Source organism: Salvelinus sp. IW2-2015, linkage group LG1 (genome assembly GCF_002910315.2).
Source record: "Salvelinus sp. IW2-2015 linkage group LG1, ASM291031v2, whole genome shotgun sequence".
In the NCBI taxonomy this organism is placed as follows: Eukaryota; Metazoa; Chordata; class Actinopteri; order Salmoniformes; family Salmonidae; genus Salvelinus; species Salvelinus sp. IW2-2015.
This window is the reverse complement of record NC_036838.1, coordinates 39,778,218-39,790,999: the sequence shown is the minus strand read 5'-3', so window position 1 is coordinate 39,790,999 and position 12,782 is coordinate 39,778,218. Positions and strand designations below refer to the sequence as shown.

General features: G+C 43.9%; 1 pseudogene; it reads right to left on the bottom strand.

Annotated features, from left to right (window-relative positions):
• Window positions 1-1,963: 1,963 nt before the first annotated feature.
• Window positions 1,964-12,782, bottom strand: part of LOC111967500 (solute carrier family 41 member 1-like) — a 37,821-nt pseudogene continuing 27,002 nt past the window's right edge.

The following is a 12,782-nucleotide window of genomic DNA, read 5'->3' as shown; positions in this document are numbered from 1 at the left end:
AACGCTCCTGCCATCCATACCCACACCTGCTTCTCTTGTCACTCGCATCAGCGTTAATGGACTCACCTGGATCACTTATTACATGTTAATTTCCTCCCCTATATTTGTCTGTTCCTTGCTCTGTTCCTGCTGCTGCATTGATGTTTCTTGTCTAAGTTTTGTTTGCTGACGCTGTGCTTGTCTCGTATTATGTCCGTCATTTATTAAATGTTACTCCCCGTACCTGCTTCGTCTCTCCAGCGTCATTTTGCGTTGAACAATACTCCCTGTCTATTCTGTTGTTTGTTACCAACATGGCACTTATCATACAGACACATTTATATATTTAGACTTATATTGGACAAGAAGGATTAGCTATGCAAATCACTGAATGTTTTGGTTTTTCTGTGTTCTTGGTCAGATTTGACATGTTTTGGTTTTTCTGTGTTTTTTGTCAGATTTGACATGTTTTGCCAGTCTAGTTCACAGCTTTGTAGAGGAGCACACCACTAGTGTGTGTATTGTATTATTCTGATTGACATTAGACACTGCTTACTCAACATCAGGTGCAGTAATTAGTTTATACTCTTTATTCATTCTTTATGTCATGGAGACGACACATTTTCACATGAGGGACCTACATGTAATATAGTTATTGTAGTTATTGTAGAATTACATTCCTAAATAAAACATCATTAAATGTGTATTGTGCACTAGGCTAGGTCATTTCTTTCACTGTTCAAATCCATATCTACTGAGGTTGAATTTCTCAAAAACACAGGTGTCTTCCAAGATTCAGTGTTGAGCTGATACATTGTACTGAGACAGTTGTATCTCTGATAAGACTGTGAGAACCAGGACTCAGAGTGTATGTGTGTCTTTGGTTGTGAACCAGATGACAGCACCAAACATCTGTGCGTGTGTGTCAGAGAGAGAGCTACTCACCTCTATCACAAGGACACTCAATAACCCATGTCATACACAACATTGCATCTTCAGAAAGGCAAAACACACACACACACACACACACACACACACACACACACACCACACACACACCATCACACACACACACACACACACACACACACACACACACACACACACACACACACACACACACACACACACACACACACACACAGAGGTACTCACAGAAACCATAGGATTACTGAAGAGTGTACGAAATGATATAGTCCTTTAATTCCAGCAATTAGAAAGTCCTGCAGAGAGAGAACCCAAACTACAGTCATGGGTTACAGAGAGAGAGAGAGGGGGGGGGGGTATGAGTGTGTTTGTGTGTGTATATCTGCATGCATGTACAGTATGTATGGTATGTGTGTTATGCCTTTCTGAAGATACAGTGTAATGTATCACATGGGTATGGGTATGGGTTATGGGGAAGGGTGGGGTTGATCAGTCCGTTATACTTTCTAAACCTCAGTGTCGTCCCACCACTGAGTCTGTTCCTAACCCAACCCAGAGTTGCCCTAGTCAGCACCTTCTATTTACAATATCCATCTATTCATTTATGTTCTAAATAGAAGATTCTGGCCCCAGTGATTCCCAAACACTGCAGCCTTTACAGCCATGCAGCCTCTCTCTTAGACTACTCATTCACCTATCAAATCAACACAATTCACAACATCAAATCAACATACATCAGTTATTACTCAAAGCTAATTAAAGAGATGCTACTCTGTGGTGAGCCTGGCTCCTGATTTGTTACTATGTCTTGAGCTTGGCTCTTGATTGGTTAAGGCCTCCTATGTTTGGGCCCCTGCCTGAGGGCAGGGGGTGTGAGGTGTGTGAGGTTCATGAGATATTAGGCACCACGCTGTTCTGTTCGTTAACTTAGCCGCTAATCTACCGCGGTTAGCGCTGAAGCTCTACTGGCCCGAGGCAAGAAAAAAKAATTAACAAAAAAAGAAAATAAAATGTGATAAACAATTACAAAAACAGCGAACTGAAACAAAATGAAATGAAAAATAAACACCTTATTTATAGAATAAATATAGTATGTACAATTTGCTTTGTGTGCATCTAAAAATAAATAGACAAAGCATTCCTTCCCCCCTGAAGAAGTATTCACAACCTCTGACCCGTGCTGGGGCAGAAAGCTGGCACAGGTTTACTAACATCCAGGCTTCTGCCTCAAGAATCCAGAGGACTTTCTAGAATAGAATCTTGGATACAGGTTCTAGAATCCAGAGGGTATAGATTCTATAATCAAGGATACAGGTTTTAGAATTCAGAGGAAAGGTTCTAGAATAGAATCTTGGATACATTTTCTAGTATTCAGAAGGTATAGATTCTACAACCAAGGATAAAGGTTCTAGAATACCCAGGTTCTAGAAAAAAGAAGATACAAGTTCTAGAATCTAGAAAACACAGGTCCTGGATAAGAATCTTGGATACAGGTTCTAGAATCTAGATGAAGGGAATGGTGAACAGAGAGGCGATCAGCACTGTCTCATATTCACACATGACAATCTCTCCATCTGGTGTCTATGTGTATACTACAGTACTTTCCACACAGTGACACTATAATCCACTTGGGCTGCCTCAATTATAGACATGGCATAATCATTCACTATGACCAACACACAAGATGACAGAAGGATTAGGAAAAATAATCAAGTTAAAGAAAAATCTAACAGACTCAACTTTGTAAAATGGGTCACAAACCTAAGCAGGAAAAAATTATAATTTTAAAGAGAAGGAAACTTAATACATAACACACAAGTTTTGCATATTCATATTATGTGCCCTGCACATGCATTCTGCTGGCCCCTTAAAAACATAGAAATCTAACAAGCACCTGATAAGGAAACATCAGATGATAACACATGCATTTCACCATCAAGCTGGGCTCTGCTGMTTAGAGAATTAGTGTCTATACTGACAGTAGTAGGTTGGTGAGGGTTGGATAAGAGACCATTTTGAAGCATGGCGTCTATCTGGCAGATATTGTAGGTCAGCTGCACATTGTGTGTGACGTTGTGTTTTTACCATGATAGAGAGATCGAGAGAGACATGACATTTTGTTACACGATATCCCTAACAGAGAGCGAGCGAGACATGACATTTTGTTACACGATATCCCTAACAGAGAGATCGAGAGAGACATGACATTTGTTACACGATATCCCTAACAGAGAGAGCGAGCGAGACATGAGATGTTGTTACATGATATCCATAATGGTGGGAATATTGGCTTGACAAATCATCCTTCAACAAACTGCAATTTTTGATAACGTTCATCTCACATCAGTTGACATCCTGTCTTTCCTCACTAACCATTGAAGCCCAGTTAAGCCTTCCAATCAGAACACACCAAACAAGTAAAGCCACCTTTTTACAGATTCTCCTAATTCCTTGCGCTGGAAAAAATGTCATACAATTTGGAGAGCAGATTTCACCTAGAATGGCCTCTTTCTCAATAAGAGCTGTCTCTACCCTCTCTGCCCTCTTTCTGGTCTCTCTCTGGCCTCCCAGTAAGGCTACTCTAACCTCGGTGAACCCTATGTGCGCATGGCCGCAGGAAGATGTTTTGGGGTGGGGGTGCTTGTTGACGGGGGGAGGAGGCAACGAATACACATTAAAAAAAATTTTAAATCTTATTTTAGTTTTCTCAGATTTATCAGGGGGTGCTGCAGCACCCTCAGCACCCCTACTTCCTGCAGCTATGTTTGTGCATAACCGTCATCCTGCCAGAAACTTCGGCAGGCCGGACAAACATAGAGACAGAATTTTGGGCTAAGTGTTTGTGTGCAAAAAAAGTAAACAAAGAAGAAACAAAAATTTAATTGAAGACATTTCACTATCATAACCCTTTAGGGGGTTTAGGGGAGAACAAGGAAGKGTTGACACTTAGTTGTGGAGCGCTGCCGCCTCAGGGACCACTAAGGACAGGGTTGACACTTAGTTGTGGAGCGCTGCCGCCTCAGGGACCACTAAGGAAGGGTTGACACTTAGTTGTGGAGCGCTGCCGCCTCAGGGACCACTAAGGACAGGGTTGGCAAGAACTGGGCTGACTTTAATTCAAGAAACAACCCTCCAACTGAGTGTGAAACATGATTGTATATAGAGGTTCTTGGCACCACGTTAGTGACCTCTGTCCACAGAATAGTTTGAAGTTGCCTCTCACTGCTGATACATGGTCAGGTATGTTTTCATCTCTCCCCAATGGTTCAGATTAGGATTTGGGAAGGGTAAGCTGATCCAAGWTCTGTGCTTAAAGGGCAACTTCTACCCAGAGATGTTAACACTTCCTGTTTCTGTTCAGGTTAGTGTTCAGACGTCTACTGACTGGGTTGGAAGGTTGTTACCTAAGTGGATTCAGGTCTCTACATTCTGGTCCGGGTCCCTGTGCAGCAGACCCCCCTGAATCACTACTCTAAAGGCAAGGCAAATTGGGWTGGTCATTTAAGGCCCTGTGCACTCCCCTTCATCAAACATTATTCACATAGGGACCGATTCCGACTTAGGAAATGAATGCCTTTGATACGCGCGCCTTTCCTACGCACTTCTCAGTAGTTGGTATTCAGACTTACCTTATGCAGGTAAGACAGACGTGGTTCCCTTGAGCGTGCTGAATACATTTAATTAAACTGCTAAAACCCTACCGCTAGCTGGCCAACAGATTTTCTTGTGCTGTTTTCAATCAACGCGGTTTCCAGTAGATTTGTCTTAAGACATCCCTTAAATACGGTGTATTTGAAATTTGAATTTTGTCAACCGACTAATTAGAATACAATGGTTCAGAATAAAGGGATCAATGAAAGAAAGCCATCTAAATACACTACCTGTCAAAGGTTTTAGAACACTTACTCATCCAAGGTTTTTCTTTATTTTGACTATTTTCTAAATTGTAGAATAATAGTGAAGACATTAAAACTACGAAATAACACATATGGAATTATGTAGTAACCAAATAGGGCTATCTTCTGTATACCAACCCTACCTTGTCACAACACAATTGATTGGCTCAAACGCATTAAGAAGGAAATAAATTCCACAAATGAACTTTGAAAAAGGCACACCTGTTAATTGAAATGCATTCCAGGTGACTACCGCATGAAGCCTGTTGAGAGAATGCCAAGAGTGTGCAAAGCTGTGCCTTGACAGTTGGTATACAGAAGATAGCCCTATTTGGTAAAAGAGCAAGTCCATATTATGGCAAGAACGACTCAAATAAGCAAAGACAAACAACAGTCCATAATTACTTTAAGACATGAATGTCAGTCAACACGGAAAATGTAAGAACTTTAAACATTTCTTTAAATTCAGTCTCAGGTGGCTATCTGAAGAATCTCAAATCTCAAATATGTTTTGTTTAACACTTTTTTGGTTACTATATGATTCCATATGTGCTATTTCCTAGTTGTGATGTCTTCACTATTATTCTACAATGTAGAAAATAGTAAAAAATAAAGAAAAACCCCTGAACGAGTAGGTCTTCTAAAACATTTGACCGGAAGTGTATATGCATATTCGTCTCCTTTTCAGCACCAACTGGTAGATTTAGAAATACTGTGATCATGTAGATTATTTGGGCACATTTTAGGGTTAGGAAAGTATGTATGAATCATAAGAAAAAAAAATGTTTGGAGAGCCTTTACACACTAAACATATTGATGAATCAAAAATACAGTAGTTTGATTTATCCTGAATCAAGTACAATCCATTAAATATTGGAAGGTGGCATCCCGAGTGGCGTAGTGGTCTAAGGCAGTGCATCGCAATTCTAGCTGTGCCACTGGAGATCCTGGGTCGGGTCCAGGCTCTGTCGTAGCCGGCCGTGACCGGGAGACCCATGGGCCAGCGCACAATTGGCCCAGCATCGTCTGGGCTAGGGGAGGGTTTGGCCGGCAGGGATGTTCTTGTCCCATCGCGCTCTAGCGACTCCTGTGGCAGGCAGGGCGCAATGCACGCTGACACAGTTGCCAGGTGTACGGTGTTTCCTACGACACATTGGTGCGGCTGGATTCCCGGGTTAAGCGGGCATTGTGTCAAGGGTTGGCTTGTGTTTCGGAGGACGCACGGCTCTCGACCTTCGCCTCTCCCGAGTCTGTACGGGAGTTGCAGCAATGGGACAAGACTGTAAATATCAATTGGATACCACAAAATTGGGGAGAAAAAGGGGTAACARAAAAATAAATTTAACATTTAATAACAAATATTGGAACTGGTCCGAGTTCCATAATGATTCAAATAGGCTACATGTCCCTAATTATTGGACAGCCTTAACCTAATATGATCCAGTAATGCTAGCGACCCTCAGGAACAACTTCACGGATGTGACGGAGGAAAGAAAGGTAAACGGAATGGAATGATGCAAAGGGTAAGGTACAAATTGAAGAACTAACACTAAAGTGACAGTTATAAATGTATGTGAGTATTACTGACTGTGGCTCCCGATAGTGGCTAATATTTAACATGATACAATTGTAAAATAAAATGGAGAAAAGCCGGGGCATATAATTAAAACATTTTAAAGCGCTTATATCAACTGGGCAGGTTCAGCCCTACAGAAGCCTATAGCTTGGGTCTCCAAATTTCATCTACGCAAATTATGAGGGCACTGTCACGACTTCCGCCGAAGTCGGTCCCTCTCCTTGTTCGGGCGGTGTTCGGCGGTCAACGGTGGCCTTCTAGCCATCGCCGATCCACTTTTAATTTTCCATTTGTTTTGTCTTTGTTTTACACACCTGGTTTCAATTCCCCAATTACATGTTCATTATTTAACCCTCTGTTTTCCCCATGGTTTTTGTGCGTGATTGTTTTATGTATGTTCGGTCCGTTATTGTGGGCTCGGCATTACGGCATGTTATTGGAATATTTGAGTAAAGTTACTTGTGTTACTCATCTCTGCTGTCCTGCGCCTGACTCCTTTGCACCAGCTACACCCAGACCATTACAGACACACAATAAAACTGTGGAATAACTGCACATCTATTTATAGCCTACTTCACAGTGGAAAAGGGGCCACAATACATGTCATGTTGATATGATTTTCAGTTTGCTTCCATACGACTGGTTTCATATTCGTCTCCACGGATCATAAGGAAAAATCCTCTAAAACAATTGCTGTGTGTATTTACATTCCCCTTCTCCAAATGGATTACTCATTTATCTAGCTCTTATCAACAACTCGTATCAATGTATCAATTATAGTGCATGGAGAAAGCTGTTATTTCTATTGGAAAAAAGAAAGTAGACGCTTTTTCCACTTGGAACCGGCGGGTTCGCTCAACCTTACTGCTGGTTTCCTCGCGCGTAAAGGTGGTGAAATGATGAGGGAATTAAGTCAAGGTCAGAATACGGTGTAGACACCTCCACCACACCTTCATTTCTTAGATCTCCACCCTGAATGAATAGCGGGTGAATATCATGCTATTCTCATGCTTAAATTCAAGGTCAGAATAYGCATACAGAGAAAAGTGCATAAAAAGGAAATTAACTTCCATTTACTAGCGCTTAACTCGGGTCGGAATCGGCCCCATATCTCATCATTAATTAATCTCTTTATATATATATAGCACTTGGTGATAAAGCATTCTAGGCTTGTGTGAGTTTTTTTGCTGTCTGTCTTCATTTCAAGCCCTAAAAATATATCTCATCTTTACAAATGCGGCCAACGTGACTGGCCCAAGGGAGAATGTCCCCATTGAAAATAATGAGGATTAATCTGCCCAATGATAAAACAGATATAGATTCATATCAAATTCACTATTACCAATAATAATCATAATCATTGTAGTAATAATAATAAAAAACAATAGTAGTAGAACTCTTATTTAGTCAAATAAAGAAAGAGTGGAGTAGTCTGAGACCCAGTGAGGGGAGGGGGGAGGAGGTTGGGGGTCAAAGGGTCAGGGGTTAGGTCTGGGTCTGAAAGTCATTCAGCTGGTCTGTGGTTCAGATGTCTAGAGGGAGATACTGTACAGTTCCGTTGTTCAGGTTGTTTCCGGTGTTCTGGCGTTGATGCCGTGTATGTATGCTGTCCAGGTGTGTGTGTGTTCAGTCTCCCACGTCGGTGTCTCTGTCTCCAATGAGCCAGAGGACATGGAAGCAGAGGGCCAGGAAGCCGGTCCCCAGCAGATCTCCCAGGGCCGTCAGGTAAGGAATAGAGAAGTTATCAGGGTTCATCCCCCTACTCCACATCCAGTGGACCATCCAGTCAGCCAGGTACAACAGGATCAACACCTAGAGACAGAGAGGGAGAGTGGTGAGGAGTGGTGTGTGTGTGTGTGTGTGTGCGTGAGTGGTGCGTGTGTGTGCGTGTACCTGCAGTAGAGCAGCTGCCATATAAAAGGCAATGAATGTGGATGTTAGAGTGGTGTGTCCTCCCTGCATGGAGTTGATGGTGTAGAGGAAGACCAGGTGACCTGGAGCAACCAGGAGGAAGAGCACCCGCGCTGAACGAGAGTTCACATCTGAGAGAGAGAGGGGCAAGAAACACGTGTTTACATAATAACACTCAACAAACCACCATTTTGATTACAATCTTGCATCAGTAAACATTTACCCTTAACATAAAACCAATCAATACTCACTGGAGCCGAAGAAGGAGGTGCAGGGAGTGGGGCATTTCCTGGGGTTGGGGTCAGGTTCTCCCATTGGGATACCGTTCATGTGCAGATAGGTGGAGATTCTACTGGCCTGCACTGCAACCAGGTTACCTCCCACACCTGGCAGAGCACATCACAGTACACGTATGAGACAGACAGGCATAGTCTATGAGGGGTCTCGTATCAGTGGTTGTGTATGAGTGGTTATGTGCTGGGTATTTCAATGCCAGGAGTCTCACCATTGATAACAGGAGTGAAGACAGCCATACCAGCAAAGTTGGGGTTGGACACAGTCTTATCTAGGATCAGACCCCCAACACTAAGGAGAGCACAGAGGAGGGGAGGTGAGACACAGGACAGACACAGGTGAGACAGAAGAGATGAGAGGTAGGTGAGACAGGTTAGAGAACAGACACAGATGAGAGGTAGGTGAGACAGGTTAGAGAACAGACACAGATGAGAGGTAGGTGAGACAAGTTAGAGAACAGAGAAACAGATGAGAGGTGGGTGAGACAGGTTAGAGAACAGATACACAGATGAGAGGTGGGTGAGACAGGTTAGAGAACAGTGACACAGATGAGAGGAAAGTTAGGCACAGAGAGAGGAGAGAAGGGGCGAGACACATAAGAGACACAGGTGAGAGAGTGGCTCAACATAGGTCTTGTACCTGCTGATTGCCATGGCGATGATGACAGGTTCCCAGCCTGAGTAGAGCACCTCCCTGGTGGACGGGATCCTCCGAGCGATCAGCACCCACAGAGGGGTCATTGCCACAAACACAGCACACACCAACGGGTTGGCATAGTCGTTAAACTCTATAAGAGAACACACACACAGGGGTTAACATCATTGCTATGCTATATAACACACACTTCATCAGCTCAATATAGAAACTCAGACTGGGTGTGAATGGGAAATCGTGAGTGTTTCCATGTATTTATGTGTGGTCGTGGGGGGCAATAAAAAACACGTTATTCTGAATCACATGCCGCAGAGTGTGGTGATGAGCTAACACTAGACGGCATAGCTATGGGGTCACACAGTCAGACATACATACATCCCCTACCACTGTGAGGTCAGTGGTGGAGTCAAACCTCAAGTAGGCCGATGTTAAAATAAGATCCTTACTTTAAGAGTCTAGCAGTTATGGGGTGAGTTAAAGTGTTTCTAATGGGACTTTTACTGCCACACTCACACCCTGGGGTGAGACAGATAGGTGTAAAGCAGGGGTGGGGAACTCCTCGAGGGCCTGATTGGTGTCACACTTTTTCTCCATCCCTAACAAACACAGCTGATTAATCAAACTGAATTCTAAACTGAAGATCATGATTAGGTGATTATTGGAGTCAGGTGTGTTAGCTGGGGCTGGGGCAAAACGGTGACACCAATCAGGCCCTCGAGGACTGGAATTGCCCACCCCTGGTGTAACGCAAAGTGGGTATTTGTGATGAGTGTGTTTGAGTGTGTGTGTATCTGTATCTCAAGCATAGAGATACTATGCACTATATATAAATGTTCTATTTAATTCTGAGATCACAAGTGTGTGTTTGTGGTGTCTGTGTTGTATCTGTATCACAAGTGTGTGTGTGTGTTTGTTTCTGTATCTTTCGTGTGTGCGTGTGTGTGTGTGTGTGTGTGTGTGTGTGTGTGTGTGTGTGTCGTACCTAGCTCCTTGTACAATCCTGTGCTGATGCCAGCCAGCAGAGAGAGTGTGATCAGGTCTCCCAGACTGGCAGCGATGGGCGTGGCCACGTTGTCAGGGTTGATGCCAACCTTCCTGGCTGCAATGATCACACCGATCATAATGATCCCTGCAGACAGAAAGAGGGGCTTAATGTTAAACCCACCAATCATAATGATCCCTGCAGACAGAAAGAGGGGCTTAATGTTAAACCCACCAACCATAATGATCCCTGCAGACAGAAAGAGGGGGTTAATGTTAAACCCACCAATCATTATGATCACTGCAGACAGAAAGAGGGGCTTAATGTTAAACCCACTAAATCAGTTTTATGGAATTTGTAACATAAACTCAGCAAAAAAAGAAAGATCTCTTTTTCAGGATCTTTCAAAGATAATTCGTAAAACAGGACGGACAGCTGATCGTCCTCGCAGTGGCAGACCACGTGTAACAACACCTGCACAGGATCGGTACATCCGAACATCACATCGGCGGGACAGGTACAGGATGGCAACAACAACTGCCCGAGTTACACCAGGAACGCACAATCCCTCCATCAGTGCTCAGACTGTCTGCAATAGGCTGAGAGAGGCTGGACTGAGGGCTTGTAGGCCTGTTGTAAGGCAGGTCCTCACCAGACATTACCGGCAACAACGTGGGTACAAACCCACCGTTGCTGGACCAGACAGGACTGGCAAAAAGTGCTCTTCACTGACGAGTTGCGGTTCTGTCTCACCAGGGGTGATGGTCGGATTGAGCGTTATACCGAGGCCTGTACTCTGGAGAGGGATCGATTGGTGGAGGTGGAGGGTCCGTCATGGTCTGGGGCGGTGTGTCACAGCATCATCGGACTGAGCTTGTTGTCATTGCAGGCAATCACAACGCTGTACGTTACAGGGAAGACATCCTCCTCCCTCATGTGGTACCCTTACTGCAGGCTCATTCTGACATGGCCCTCCAGCATGACAATGCCACCAGCTATTCTGCTCGTTCTTTGCGTGATTTCCTGCAAGACAGGAATGTCAGTGTTCTGCCATGGCCAGCGAAGAGCCCGGATCTCAATCCCATTGAGCACGTCTGGGWCCTGTTGGATCGGAGGGTGAGGGCTAGGGCCATTCCCCCTAGAAATGTCCGGGAACTTGCAGGTGCCTTGGTGGAATAGTGGGGTAACATCTCACAGCAAGAACTGGCAAATCTGGTGCAGTCCATGAGGAGGAGATGCACTGCAGTACTTAATGCAGCTGGTGGCCACACCAGATACTGACTGTTACTTTTGATTTTAACCCACCCTTTGTTCAGGGACTCATTATTCAATTTTTGTTAGTCACRTGTCTGTGGAACTTGTTCAGTTTGTCTGTTGTTGAATCTTATGTTCATACAAATATTTACACATGTTAAGTTTGCTGAWAATAAATGCAGTTGACAGTGAGAGGACGTTTCTTTTTTTGCTGAGTTGATATTATCAATTTTCCGCTGTCAAATCGTATCTAGGGTTACCATGTGCATATGAATAATTAGAGTATGAAAAAAGTGAATCAGTATTATTGATTATTGTCTCCTATCCTCCTAGTGGTACCTAGTATCAGAGAGGCGATGAATGCGGTAGCCACACTGGAGGCACACAGCAAGATAGCATGTCCCAGTCTAAAGTTCCCCTCTGGGATCCAGCCAAAGATCACTGCTGCGATGGATGCCAGGAACCCTACTACTGTGGCCTGGACCTAGGAGGCAGAGAAAGGGAGGGAAGGGTTACTGTAAAACTGTACTGCACGTGTGTGTGTGTGTGTGTGTGTGTGGTGTGTTGTGTGTGTGTGTGTGTGTGTGTGGTGTGTGTGTGTGTGTGTGTGTGTGTGTGTGTGTGTGTGTGTGTGTGTGTGTGTGTGTGGTGTGTGTGTTGTGTCAGTTTCCTGTAACCCCTGGTGAGCTGACCCAGCACACAGTGATCCATCTAGCAGGTTATGTGACTGTCGGATCCAAAGTCTGGGGTTGAGGAGTTCCATGACCACAGATTCAGCACTTTTACATGACACTGTCCATGTATGGGTAACACAATGATAGGGCATATTTTGTTTATATCTGTGCCCTGTTTTGTTTGGAATATGTTGAATGTTGTTCTGTGTTCCCCAGTGTTCCATCCAGGTGTTGTGGGATGTTCCAGAGTGTTTCGTACCTGGATGAGGGCGAGTTTCCAACGATCTCTTCCACGTCCTTGGCTGAGTCCATCTGACCAACATTAGCCTGCACAGAGAGACCACACACACAGAAGACCATAAGAGACCCCACGACCAGAACACAAACTATAACACAACCACAACACAACCATAGACCACGACCACAAACACAACTAATAACACAACCACAACACAACTATAACACAGGAGACCATAAGAGACCATGACCACAACACAACCATAACACAGCAGACCATGAGACCATGAGTCCACGACCACAAACACAACACATACACAGACTATAACACAGGAGACCATGAGCCCACAACCACAACACAACTATTACAAACTGATAAACAAGTTCTCTCTCTGTGG